Raw genomic sequence first — 14,915 nt, 5'->3', positions numbered from 1 at the left:
CCAAATTGGGCCCAAAGTGTCAATATTTTGTGCCACCATTATTTTCCAGCACTGCTTTAACCCTCTTGGGCATTGAATTCCCCAGAGCTTCACAGGTTGCCATTGGAGTCCTCTATCACTCCTCCATGACAACATCACGGAGCTGGTTGATATTGGAGAACTTGCGCTCCTCCACCTTCCGTTTGAGGATGCCCCATAGATGCTCAATAGAGTTTTGGTCTGGAGACATGCTTGGCCAGTCCATCACCTTTACCCTCCACTTCTTTAGCAAGGCAGTGGTTGTCTTGGAAGCGTGTTTGGGGTTGTTATCATGTTGGAATATTGCCCTGTGGCCCAGTCTGCAAAAGGAGGGAAATAATGCTATGCTTCAGTATTTCTTTTCTTTGTCAAGTATTTTATTGAATAAAATAAAACAATACATGTTATCAGTACAGGTTTTAAAATAAATAGAAAATAAACAAATATGAGTAAGAATCTCTTCTCAAACTAAAATTTAGGGGGCAGATCCACATAGATCTGCACCGGCGCAGCGTATCTAAGATACGCTACGCCGCCGTAACTTACTTGGCTTTGTTTCAAATCCACAACGAATTTGCGCCGTAAGTTACGGCGGCGTAGTGTATCTCTGGCGGCGGAATTCAAATCGGCGATTAGGGGTCGTGATTCATTTAAATGAATTGCGTCCTCGCGCCGAATGAACTGCGCATGCTCCGTTTCTAAATTTCCCGCCGTGCATTGCGCGAAATGACGTCGCAAGGACGTCATTTTTTAAACTTAGACGTGACTTACGTCCATCCCGATTCCATGCCCCTAGGTGTAGCAGAAGGTCCATGTCCATATACTGAGCTAACTGAGAAAACAATTAATCCATTAGATATATTTGCAACTATAATTGTTACAAGTGGTACATAAATAAGATAAAGAACCAAGGAAAATAAAATCACATTTATGTATAAAAGTGAGAAATGTCAAAGTTATCAATGTTTGATGGCTTCAGTATGTCACAGTACATGGCATTCATGGTTCCCTCAATAAACTGTAGCTCCCCAGTGTTGGCAGCACTCATGCAGCCCCAGACCATGACACTCCCACCGCCATGCTTGATTGTTGGCAAAACATACTTGACTTTGTACTCCTCACCTGGTTGCCACCACACACGCTTGACACCATCCGAACCAAATAAGTTTATCTTGGTCTCATCAAACCACAGGACACGGTTCCAGTAATCCATGTCCGTAGTCTGCTTGTCTTCAGCAAACTGCGTGCAAGCTTTCTTGTGCATCTTCTTTAGAAGAGGCTTCCTTCTGGGACAACAGCCATGCAGACCAATTTGATGCATTGTGTGGCATATGGTCTGAGCACTGACAGTCTGACCTCCCACCCCTTCAACCTCTGCAGCAATGCTAAGCACATGCACTGAACTTCTTTGGTCGACCATGATGAGGCCTGTTCTAAGTGGAACCTGTCCTGTTAAACTGCTTTATGGTCTTGGCCACTGTGCTGCAGCTCAGTTTCAGGGTCTTGCCACTGTTCTTATAGCCTAGGCCATCTTTATGTAGAGCAACAAATCTTTTTTTCAGATCCTCAGAGAGTTTTTTGCCATGAGGTGCAATGTTGAACTTCCAGTGACCAGTATGAGAGAGTGAGAGCGATAACACCAAATTTAACACACCTGCTCCCCACTCACACCTGAGACCTTGTAACATTAACGAGTCACATGACACCGGGGTGGGAAAATGGCTAATCGGGCCCAATTTGAACAATTTCACATTAATGGATGTGTGTTGATTTATTTTGAGGGGGCAGAAAATGTACACTGTTATACAAGCTGTAAACTCACTACTTTACATTGTAGCAAAGTATAATTTCTTCTGTGTTGTTACATGAAAAGATATAATAAAATTATTACAAAAATGTGAGGGATGTACTAATTTTTGTGCGATACATATATATATATATATAGTGATTTAGCCTGTAACACAACTTCTGTATTAGAGTGCCTACATTCTCTGACATGCAACGTCTCTTCTGGAATAAAATAACCTACCTGTCTGCTCACAGTCTTCTGTAGCATGTACACTTAGGGCTCGTACAGACGGACGGACTGTCTGTACGCCGGACCGTTTTGAGCGGACATGTCTGCCCGGAGATTTCTGTCTGATGGTTGTACACACCATCAGACAGAAATCCCCGCGTACACGATACGGGGACGTGGCCGTGCCGTCGCCGCGACGTGCGCGGCGACGTGCGCGGCCCTGGAAGTTCAATGCTTCCACGCATGCGTCGAAGTGATTCGACGCATGCGAGGGATGGCCGCCGCTCGGACATGTACGGTGAGTCTGTACAGACGACCGAACATGTCTGACAGACAGGATTCCAGCGGACATGTTTCTTAGCATGCTAAGAAACATTTGTCTGCTCGAAAACGGTCTGGTGGACAAATGTCCGCTGGAAACCTGTCTGGTTGGCCGTACACACGACCGAACATGTCTGCTGAAACTGGTCAGCGGACCAGTTTCAGCAGACATGTTCGGTCGTCTGTACGAGGCCTTAGCATTTTACATTCCAGCACTAATCCTATGTGCTGGAATGACTGAACTCCTGTGCATACATAGAAGTGACATCTTACGCTGGCCAGTGAAGACAGTCACATCCCAACACCCGGTAGAAGCCAGGTAGAAGATGCTAGTGCTGACAAGGGACTTTGGATCCTTGAAGGAGAGGTAAATATTCTGAACCTTTGGCCCTCAGCCCTTGGGGCACTATTTAATTCACTGACACCAACAAAGAGGCAGAGTTTCTACAATGACAGCAACAATTGGGGCACAGGTCATTCTACTGACACCAACAATTGAGCCCAATGACACCAACAATGGGGCACAATTCCTACCAATGACACCAAAGATGGGTCATTGTTACTCCAACTGATGCTGGAACATTTTCTACTTTGTATGGCTACATTGCGCCCCCCCTAAAGTCTGAAGGACAGTAAACTGGCCCTTTGTTTAGAAAGTTTGGAGACCCCTGGCCTAGAGAGAGACAAACCCTCCTCCCCTCCCCAGCACACAGCTGTTGACTCATGCCTTAGCTGTGTGTATTTTTCTTTGAGCCTGTAAGCCTGCAAAGAGGGGGAGGGTGTCCCTATTCTCCAGTTAGCTGTCAGGTATCAGGGAACTCGGTGATCTATGCACTGCAATGTGTGTGACATCAAATTCCCGTCCCCTGCTGCTAGAGTTGAGGAAAAAACATTTGATTTGCATGGTTCTATTGAAAAATACAGGAGAAATGGCTGCAGATAAAACAGTACATTTTATGTAGGAAAATATGTTTCATCTCTGGGAATCACTTGAAGCTAAGCACTTCACAGGGCACATGTAAGGTTTTAAAACCACTTTAATATTTAAAAATGTGTGTGTGTCATCAGTCCATCTCTGTAGCTGTGTGTGCTGTTTTTTTAGCTCTTCATAACAGCCAGCAGGGGACATCATACACAAACTATCTGCTGACTGCAAAGGTGAAAGAACACATCCCTGGTCACCCTATAGATGTGTATGTTTCCCAGGAGGAAACTGGACATGGCATTATGTAGACTTTAGCTATGCAGTCTGCCCATCAGATGCTTGATTACATTCTCAGACCTGTTTCTGGAACAGGAACCAAGCAAATGATTAGCACAGCACAGCTAAAGTCTGCAACATCCAGTGCCAGCAGGGGGGAACATGCTCATCTAAATGGATGCAAGGGATATGTTCTTTCACTCAGACTCAGTCTTAATTGCTTAAACTCTCCGAGTGCCTCTTAATGTATGATTACAAAGGGAGATATTGAAAGAGTAGAATGAATTGTAGACACAGGCATAAAGAAATGAATGCAGATGGGGATCTCTGGAATCATTCTAGGCTAATTATGAGGACATAGGGGGTTATCCACAAAGTCGCGGCGCAACGTAACTTTTCGGATTTAAGTTACTCCGCCGCAAAATTCCCAAGTTAGGTGCCGATCCACAAAGCACTTACCTGGAACTTTGCGGCGCTGTAACCTAAATCCGTCCGGCGCAAGGCGTTCCTATTCAAAGTCCCATTTAAATTAGGCGCGCTCCCGCGCCGGACGTACTGCGCATGCTCCGTCGGGTAACTTACCCGACGTGCATTGCGCTAACTGACGTCGCTCCGACGTCATTTGCTTAGACGTTAACGTAAATGGCGTCCAGCGCCATTCACGGACGTCTTACGCAAACGACGTAGAATTTAAAATTCGACGCGGGAACGACGGCCATACTTAACATGGCTTAAGACAACTAGGGCTTAGCCCTAGTTTTACGCGGCGGAACTCGACGTAAACGACGTAGATTTAGAGCGATGGGCCCGTCGGAGCGTTCGTGGATCGCCGTAACTGGTCATTTGCATATTCTACGCCGGCCGCAATGGCCTCGCCACCTAGCGGCCGGCCTAGAATTGCATCCTTAAGATCCGACAGTGTAATTCAATTACACATGTCGGATCTTCGTCCTAACTATGGGAAACTGAGTCTGTGGATCAGTTCCATAGTTAGGACCAGGGATACGACGGAGTAACAGCAGTTACTCCGCCGTATCTCTTTTGAGGATCTGGCCCATAATGTACACAGAATTTTAAAGAAACAGGATAAAACTATTGAGAATTTAAACCTGATGCATAAAGTATGTATTTTTATTTATTTTTTTATATTGGTTATGCTTTAACAGAACTTGCTTTCTAGAGCCACTCTTTAAGGCTGAATTCACAGTTTTTGATCCTTTTTTACAAACTTTTATTTGCATTTTTACAGGCATTTTTGCTTGAACTTTTTTTTGTATTGTTGTTTTACAGTTTTTTGGGCTGTCCCTTTGAAGTGCACTGGGGACAGAAATGCTTGCAGCTCAGAAAAAGCTTGTCTAGTTTTTTTGAACCACAAGCTTCAAGCCAAACTATGCTCAGGTGTGAACAGGCACAACTGAAAATCGATTGAAATTTTGGATGTTAAGGGCCAGATCCACGTACCTCGGCGTAAATATAAGCGGGCGTAGCGTATCTCAGATATACTACGCCGCCGTAACTTAGTGCGGAGGTTCCTTATCCACAAAGAATTTGCGCCGTAAGTAACGGCGGCATAGTGTAAATGTGTCGGCGTAAGGGTGCGGAATTCAAATGACAAAGATGTGGGCGTGTTTTATGTTAATTCAACTTGACCCCACGTAAATGACATTTTTTTTTAACGGCGCATGCGCCGTCCGTGGGGGTATCCCAGTGCGCATGCTCGAAATCACGTTGCAAATAGTCAATGCTTTCGACGTGAACGTAATTTACGCAAAGCCCTATTCGCGAACGTTTTACGTAAGCAACGGAAAATTAGACGCTGGCCCGACGTCCATACTTAACATTGCGTACGCCTCATAGACCCAGGGGTAACGTTACGCCGAAAAAAGCCTTACGTAAACGATGTAAAAAAATGTGCCCTCCGGACATACGTTCTGAGAATCGGCGTATCTAGCTAATTTGCATACTCTACGCGGAAATCAACGGAAGCGGCACCTAGCGGCCAGCGGAAATATGCACCTAAGATCCGACGGCGTACTAAGACGTACGTCAGTCGGATCTAGCCCCCACTCAGGCGTATCTTGTTTTGTGGATACAAAACAAAGATACGCCGGAGCAACCTAGAAGTTATGCGGCGTATCAATAGATACGCCAACGTAACTTCTTTGTGGATCTGGCCCTAAGTGTTTTTGGAGCTTTAAACTACGAAATGCTTAGGTGTGAATGTGTTGTAACATTTTACATGTTTATTCTTACTTTTATTTTGTTATGTACATAGGCTTCAACATCCTAAGAGCTACAAGAAAACTGACTCCTGGGAGGGAAATAGCATCCTACACTTCAGCTATAAACCAGAACAGTCTTACAGGATGACATTGACTGCTGGGAAAATTACATTTTGTGATGTTAGTGACCTCAATGACAACTGGAATTTTTACTCATGCACTTTGTTTGTTTGCACTATAATTTAATTTATAACAGTCTGTTTGTTCTTGGACTAATCAGTTACTATAAAAGCACAATTAAGCTTGCTAGTGTGGCAAAGATTAAGAAAATAATTTTATCAATTAATAGTTTTTGGGGGAAAAAAAAATCATTTCAATTTCAGAAAGACATTTATATCTAAAATTCTACTCTCTGACCCTGTATTAGATACCCACTGGTACTACACTTTTGGTGCAGTTAAACGTATTTTGTTGCTTTTTGTGCCCCCTGCTGGGTTTATATTCACCTGTCCCTGATCCAGAGATCTATCTCCCAAGATGCCATACAGCTGCTTGTAATGCCCTGTACACACGATCGGTTTTCCCGTCGGAATAAACTCTGACGGTTCCACTCAAGCTGTCTTGCATACAGGCGGTCACACCAAATTCCGACAGTCAAGAACGTGGTGACGAACAGCACTACGACGAGCCGAGAAAAATTAAGTTCAATGCTTCCGAGCATGCGTCGACTTTATCTGAGCATGTGTGGTTTTTAGTCTGTCAAAATTGCATGCAAATCTAATTCTGTCTGAATTTCCGACAGAAAAAGTCCGATGGGGCATACACACGGACGGAATATCCGATGAAAGGCTTCCGTCTCACTTTTTCAGTCGGAAATTCCGCTTGTGTGTACAAGGCATTAAATCTTCTGAGCTGGGACTTCAAATGAGCTGTGTGATCTTCATTCAGTGTTATGGAGAATTCAAACTCCTTGCTTCCACAGAGTACAAACTCTCCATAGGATTGAAGGGAGAGTGCAGAGAGCATGTGCGCTCTTGCTTAGAAGATTTTGACAGATGGCTTTGTGGCTTCATCGATGATATCTCGCTGAATCAGGGACATGTGAGTATGAGACTATATTTCAGTTTTCAGTGCTGCGCTAGTTGACAATTACTGTGTCATGCAACACTGTACCCAGACAAATTTTAGTTTTATTTTTTTGATAAAGAGCCTTCTTCTGGTGGAATTTAGCAACCATTGTTTTCTCTATATTTTACTAAAATAGAAATAAAAAAAGACCAAAACATAAAAAATGTGTCCTTTACTTTCTGTTATAAAGCATATAAGGCCGGGTTCACACCTATGCGAATTGGTTGCAAAACATATAAGGCCGGGTTCACACCTATGCGAATTGGTCGCAAAACATTATAAAATACCTTGATTTCAATGAGGCTGGTTCACATATGTGCGATGCATTCGCACTGCGCATTGCCGAAAAAACGTGTGCCTTTTCTAGGCATTTCGGTGCGGCTCAGGTGCGAATTCAGGCCCATCATCTTCTATGGGCACGCATCTGATTCGCAGATGTGTTCATTTCTCTTTAGGATTTCTCTCAACCACCTCAATACACTTCCCCCACCCCCTCCCCTCTCCCAGGTCTCCAAATTCGCAGCTAAAATGGAGATGATCTGCTGAACAGTTCTCTTATCTCTCTGCAGAGATAACAGAGCTGGAATTCACACAGCATAAGTGTGAATCCAACCTTGAGGCCGGAATCACACTAGTGCGTTGCTTTTTTGAGCTGCGTTGTCGTTGCAGATTTCTCTAGAGGGTGTTCTGCAGATCAACTGCGGTTTAGCTGCAGATCAGGTGCGAATTTGGAGACCTGGGAGAACTTCCGGGTGAGAGGAGAGTGGGGGAGAATTGTATTGAGCTGAATGAGAGAAACTCCTGCAGAGAACTGAACACATGTGCGAATTAGATGCGTTCCCATAGAAGATAATGGGACTGAATTCGCACCGCAAGACATAAAAACCGCATGCGGTTTGGAGGCAATACGCAGTGCGGATGCATCGCACATATGTGAACCAGCCTCATTGAAAACAATGTATTTTGAAATGTCCTGCGAATTAGATGCGGTTTAAACCGCACTCAATTCGCATAGGTGTGAACCTGGCCTCAATAAAAAAACTTCTTTACCAGACCATATTTCAGTTTTCTGTGCTGCGATAGTTGACAATTACTGTGTCATGCAACACTGTACCCAGACATATTTTATTTTTATTTTTTTGATAAAGAGCCTTCTTCTGGTGGTATTTAGCAACCATTGTTTTCTTTATATTTTACTAAAATAGAAATAAAGAAAAAACAAAACATAAAAAATGTGTCCTTTACGTTCTGGCCAGGTTCACACCTATGTGAATTGGTTGTGGCTTAAACCGCATCCAATTTGCAAAATATTATAAAATACATTGATTTCAATGAGGCTGGTTCACATGTGTGCGATGCATTCGCACTGCGCATTGCCGAAAAAACGTGTGCCTTTTTTAGGCATTGCGTGTGCGGCTCAGGTGTGAATTCAGGCCCATTATCTTCTATGGGTACGCATCTGATTCGCAGATGTGTTCATTTCTCTTCAGGATTTCTCTCATTCACCTCAATACACTTCCCCCCACCCCCTCCCCTCTCACAGGTCTCCAAATTCGCAGCTAAAATGGAGATGATCTGCTGAACAGTTCTCTTATCTCTCTGCAGAGATACGAGAGCTGAAATTCGCACTGCACAAGTGTGAATCCAGCCTTAAATAAAAATAAAAAGCACACAATGACCCCTTTTGGAATGCAGCTATAATTTTAAAGAAGTATGCTGGTATTGAAGTGGTTAAAACATGGAGCTCGATAATGGTACACTAATTACAGTGCTTCATGAATGTATTAATGAGAAGGAGGTGAAGGGGTTTTTGTCACTTTAAGTGGGAGGATGGAGATTGGGGGGGGGGGGGGTTAATGTGCAGGATGAGGAAGGTGGTGTAGTTAATATACAAGTCACATAGAGACACCATGGGGTAAAAGAAAAAGAAAATTATACCACAACCAAGTACAACCCACATTATAAATGATCTGCTGCTGCTGATCTTCATTCACAAATCTTAATTGATAAATACTTCCTCCCATAGGCGTGCACAGCCTATTGTATTAGGGTGTGCATGCACCTCCAAGCTCAAACACATGGTACCAATCACTGTCTTCATTCAGAAAGGTAAGGGGCTGGTAAATGACATTACCACTTCACCCACTCATCCTGAAACATCAACTGTGTGTGCCCGCAGCAGCAGATGGCGGGAGAGGAGGGTAGCCGGTATCGCTGCAGGAGGGGTTACTGAGCTGCATAGGGTGATTATGGTGTGCCTGGGCACACCTGGCATACCCTGTGCGCACGCCTATGCTTCCTCCCCTGTAAGAGGAAGGGGAGGGCTCCCAGATGTAAACACTAGTGATTAGGTTTGTGATTGCTGTGATTTGTCATCACAGCAATCACAAGGCACAGAGTCACTTGCATTGGCTCTGTAGAATGTGTAGCACAAGGAGCTAGTCAGATGTGTTATAGTGCAAAAAGCATGCTGATAGGTGGAGAAAGCAGAGTGGCTCATCTGTGTGCTGCTTCTCTTTTAACTGTCTAGTCATTGGGTTGGGGTGGGGAGGAGACCTGTAAGTGGAAGTAAAATGACACTAGAGAAGGAACAGATTCCCTCCACTGCTAGATGAGCCGTGCTGTGGGGCTTAGCTGTGTTCATCTCCAGACAGGATAGACAGTCATGTAAAAAAGTTGTAAATATTTATTCAGTGTATTTAGCGGTTTGCCTGGAGCTCAGCTTTAAGAAAGTTCTGCCAGAAAAGTAATTTTTGATCTTATAGTGGAGCTTTAGGTAATTTTTTTTTATCTTTTTGTATGTATTACAGCGGTAAAGGCTTAGAAACTCCATCAGTAATTTACTGCTGTCTGCGCCTTTATTGGGGAGGATCTCCCCCTATTTCCTGTGTAGCGACAGCGGTCAATGAAACAGGAAGTGAATGGAAAGCTTTCCAAAGCTCTCTCACTTTTAGTTAGTAGGATTGGGAAGTGTTAAAACCTCTGTCAGTTTTTTCTGTTGTCTGCATTCCTGCTGGGGAAATTACCTTCCTCTCTCAGGCCCCGTACACACGGCAGAGGAACTCGACGTGCCAAACACATCGAGTTCCTCGGCCAGTTCAGCCCTGAAGCCGCCGAGGAGCTCGGCGGGCCGAGAGCTCCCATAGAATAACGAGGAAATAGAGAACATGTTCTCTATTTCCTCGTCGAGCTCCTCGTCGGCTTCCTCGGCGAAATTGTACACACGGCCGGGTTTCTCGGCAGAATTCAGCCAGAAACTCGGTCGGAAGCTGAATTCTGCCGAGGAAACTGGTCGTGTGTACGGGGCCTCAGTATTCAGGTGGGACAGTGGGCACAGGGACAGATATAAGGGACGGATGTTACTGGCACAAATGTAAAAATTTGTTCTATATTGAATGATTTGCTGCAATCAAAGGGGTGCAAGTTGCTCTATGGTGGCTTGCCCAAAATGTAGTTGGTATAGTATAAGTATTGCGCTACCCTGGTAGGTGACCTACATCTACCTAATCATGTGCCATAAACAAACTTAATTAGCACCTATGAATATCACCTTGTACTATTCCACCACAAGTTTACTAATAAATGACAATCCACCAAAAATTATTATTATACAAGAAATTCTTCTAAAACAACTGTGTGTATATATATATATATATATATATATATATATATATATATGAAAAAACACATAAACATACCATACTTGTGTTAGTATATCAGAAATAGTGCTCTTTAAATCTTTAAACCCATGCAGTACCCTATTCCGGGTTCACAAAAAATATATATATTGTGTCGCTAAACCACATTTAATATAATGCAAAAAAATGTTGATAGGAAAATAAAAAATGTAAAAAATATAAAATATATATATATAAAAAATATATATGTAAAAGAGAATTCCTAGATGAATCCTCTTCTCTTTAATAGGAAAGTCCCAATGTGATAACCAGGTGCTCCTAAACAGTAAATATTCCTCCTGTGAAGCGTTCAAATACAACGTGATTTCACCACTTCCGTGATCTTCCCATCACTGTTAAAAATGACCACTCACCAGATCCTATTCAATAAGTGCCTTTGGTTCATTCCCAGGATAACCACTCCTATTTTGCGTTACCACAGCTGTCAGGTATCTTGAATATATTATTATGGCCTCTCTTTCTCTATAAAAGCTCACAGGGAAAGGATGTCCATCATAGTGTAGTAGATAAAATAATTTATTGGTTTAAAATACAAAGCATATATTGCACTCACATTTTAGTGTGCCTGTGTGCCGGCACCATGCTTCTCCAGCCGTGTATGCAAACATATGAGAGAATAAGCGTTCCTCTATTCCCTTCCCCCCGAGCCTCTCTTGCGATTGTTATGATGTCCCGTGGGTGTCAGCAACCTCTACGCGTTTCGCAAAGTTTGTTGCATCATCAGGAAGCTGCTGTACTCCTGTTGTACTCTATGGCCCGGATTCACATACAACGGCGCATAGTTATGCCGGCGTAGCGTATTGAATACGCGTATTGAGCGGCGAGCACAGTATTCACAAAGCAAATGCTCCCAACGTTGCGCCGGCGTAACGTAAATTCGTAGGTGTAAGCCGGCCTAATTCAAAGTAGGTGGAAGTGGGCGTGATCCTCTAATTACAGTTGGCCATATGAGGGGCATAAATATAGAGTACAACAGGAGTACAGCAGCTTCCTGATGATGCAACAAACTTTGCGAAACGCGTATAGGCTGCTGACACCCACGGGACATCATACCAATCGCAAGAGAGGCTCGGGGGGAACAGAATAGAGGAACGCTTATTCTCTCATATGTTTGCATAGATACACTGCTGGAGAAAACTGGTGCCGTCACACAGGCACACTAAAATGTGAGTGCAATATATGCTTTGTATTTTAAACCAATAAATTCTTTTATCTACTACACTATGATGGGCATCCTTTCCCTGTGAGCTTTTATAGAGAAAGAGAGGCAATAATAATATATTCGAGATACCTGACAGCTGTGGTAATGCAAAATAGGAGTGGTTACCCTGGGAATGAACCAAAGGCACTTATTGAATAGGATCTGGTGAGTGGCCATTTTTAACGGTGATGGCAAGATCACGGAAGTGGTGAAATCGCGTTGTATTTGAATGCTTCACAGGAGGAATATTTACTGTTTAGGAGCACCTGGTTATCACAATTGGGACTTTCCTATTAAAGAGAAGAGGATTCATCTAGAAATTCTCTTTTACATATATATTTTTTATTTTCCTATCAAAAAAACAATTCCAGGGGGCGTGGCCTGGACGGGCATGTGAACAGTCGCAGTTCACGGAGCTCCCGCTATTGATCCTGTTACGATCCTGTTACCGGCGAAAACCGACGTCGGCGAGCGGACCAATCGAGGCAGCGCACTCCACGGACCTCAGCGGGGGGTGTCTGGACGATCGGCGAGGGTCCGAATGACCCGCAAACCCGAGAAAGGAGCCGCGGTCGGTCCGGCCATGGAGATCCAAGATGGCGCCGGGGCCTCTCAGCAGCAGCGAGCAGCGCGAGGGCATGAAAAACATGCAGAGGCTGGCGGTAAGGCGCCCAAAGCGGCCAAACACCAGGGGAAAGAACCCCCCAAGGACATGCTCTATTACACCCAAAGGCTGCAGGGATCTACCAGCTCTCCGGCTCCTACACAGCCGACATGGGCGCAGAGAGTGCAAGGCCTCAATGGTGATCCTGCTATGGATGACACGCTGCCACTTGAGAGCTCCACGGACACTATGCAGGACATATTTGGGGAACTACAGGATGATGCCCCACAACCCACACTTAGTGAGATCCTCCGGGCGGTGCAGAAATGCACAACCTCAGTTACAGCCTCGGTGGACAGCCTGAAGGCACAGTTTGGGGAGCTTACTGAGACAGTGTCTCTCATGCGCCATGACCTCCAGAAGATCAGGGAGAGGGCCACTGCTGTGGAGGGGCGCATCAGCGAGGTAGAGGACGCGCTCCCACCCCTTACCAGGGACGTTAGGTCCGCATTGCAGCAGTCCGCACAGGCCGCCGCAAAAACAGATGACATTGAGAACCGCCTGAGAAAGAACAATGTCCGCATAGTGGGTCTCCCCGAGAAGGTGGAAGGTAGGGACCCCACTACGTTCATTGAGACCTGGCTCCAGGATACCTTTGGCAAGGAGGCATTTTCCATGCTGTACGCAGTAGAGAGGGCGCACCGAACGCCTCCCAGACCCCTTCCTCCTGGCGGCCCCCCCAGATCCGTCCTAGCCAGGCTCCTGAATTATAGGGACAAGGAAACCATCCTGCGGCTGGCCAGGGAAAGGGGATCGGTGCACTACAACGGAGCCAGAGTGTCGTTCTACCCCGACTTCTCAGCAGAAGTGCAACGCAAGAGGGCCAAGTTTGTGGATGTTAAAAAGCGCCTGCAGAGGATCCAAGTCAACTATGCTATGCTGTTCCCAGCCAAGCTGCGGATTACGGTGAGGGGCCAAGCCACGTTCTTCGAATCTGCCGCTGAGGCCGCACAGTGGCTGGACCATAATGAACAGGACCTGAGGAGACGCCGCGAGGATGACAGGGGCGATTGAGGCCCTAACTGCACCCCTACATAGCCGCTAAGTTCGCCGCAGACCAGTTCTGTTGTTACCTGCAAGCTGGAACTTTACCTGATTATATTTTGTTAGCGTTACTTAAGAGCTTCGGAAGCTGAATTGCACCCCCTCTGGACTCCATGCTACAGGGGGGGGCCCACATTTTTGTGCTATTTGGTACCAGCGACGAACCCCGGCCGGGGGAGTCTACCCTTGTTTTTTGGTGCCCTGTTGGCACACGAGGACTGCTAGATCCACGCAACGGGAGATCGCGAAGGGGATCGACCTCTGCCCCGGACGGGGCCGAGGGGTGGACACATATGTTTAACTGTTCTTTATCTTTTTTACTATTAACTATTTTTGATGCTCTGCTCACAGACCTATGCCACATGATGCACGGTTACTTGCTGGACCAGACCCGGCCCCGGCTGAGGCCCCGCCCTCCGGAGATGGCCTCGAGGCCTCGTACCTTGGACGGTAACTATTTTCAGACTCAACTATGGCCACCACCCCGATAGTGACTTGGAATGTGCGTGGGGTGCATGACCCGCTGAAACGAACTATGATACGGTCGGGTCTGAAGAAATTTCTCCCTGCCATTGTGGGATTGCAGGAAACTCACCTTACCAAGGACACGGTTGGGTGTCTGGGATTTTCCTGGGTGGGCAAGGCATATCACTCCACTCACACCTCATATTCAAGGGGGGTGAGTGTGCTGATACACGGCTCCTTGGCCTACCAGGAAATAGACGCACTAGTTGACCCGCTCGGTAGATATGTCTTTTTATATTGCAAATTATTTACGGTATCAATGGTTCTTGCTTTCGTGTATATTCCTCCCCCTTTTTCGAGAGAGGTGTTACAGCTTCTGATGTCCTACTTGGGTGATAAGCCCGATGTCCCCGTAATGATCATGGGGGACTTTAATGCATGCATTGACCCGAGAGAGGATAGGCACCCGCCAGCTAGGATGCCCCAGGGGAGTAGGGGGACAGCTCTGAGCAGATTAATGGGAGAGGTAGGGTGGCTGGATGTCTGGAGAGCTAGATACCCTGCGACCAAACAGTTCTCATGCTTCTCCAAAACGCACGGCTCACTGTCCCGCATTGATCTGTGTGTCGGGTCCCAGCAGGTACTTCATATGGTCCCCAGGGTGGAATACTTCCCACGAGGGGTCTCTGATCACTCTCCACTAGTGGCCCACCTGGTCACGCGCCCGGTGTCCTCTCTGCCTAAAGCCCCGTGGAAACTAAACGCCTTCTGGCTAAAACTGTTCACTTCCCATGACCATGTTATACGCCGGATAGAACAATACTTCCTAGACAATTGGGGGGGGGGCGGAGAGAGCCCTGGGCTGGGATGCCTTTAAAGCATGCCTGCGGGGAACGTTTATTGAGGAGATTGCGTCCATAAAGCACAATTCCTCTG

At 45.7% G+C, this 14,915-nt stretch overlaps 1 protein-coding gene across 1 annotated transcript in view; it reads left to right on the top strand.

The window, feature by feature from the left end:
- The window catches only part of CCDC187 (coiled-coil domain containing 187), a 122,747-nt gene extending 116,617 nt beyond the window's left edge, over window positions 1-6,130 (top strand). The window contains exon 29 of the mRNA XM_040324132.1: window positions 5,833-6,130. The gene's annotated coding sequence lies outside the window, so the exon portion shown is untranslated. The remainder of the gene's footprint in view (window positions 1-5,832) is intronic.
- Window positions 6,131-14,915: the final 8,785 nt, after the last annotated feature.

This window comes from Rana temporaria, chromosome 9 (genome assembly GCF_905171775.1).
Source record: "Rana temporaria chromosome 9, aRanTem1.1, whole genome shotgun sequence".
In the NCBI taxonomy this organism is placed as follows: Eukaryota; Metazoa; Chordata; class Amphibia; order Anura; family Ranidae; genus Rana; species Rana temporaria.
Note: the sequence above shows the minus strand (reverse complement) of the source record. Positions and strands in the feature narration are given on the sequence as shown.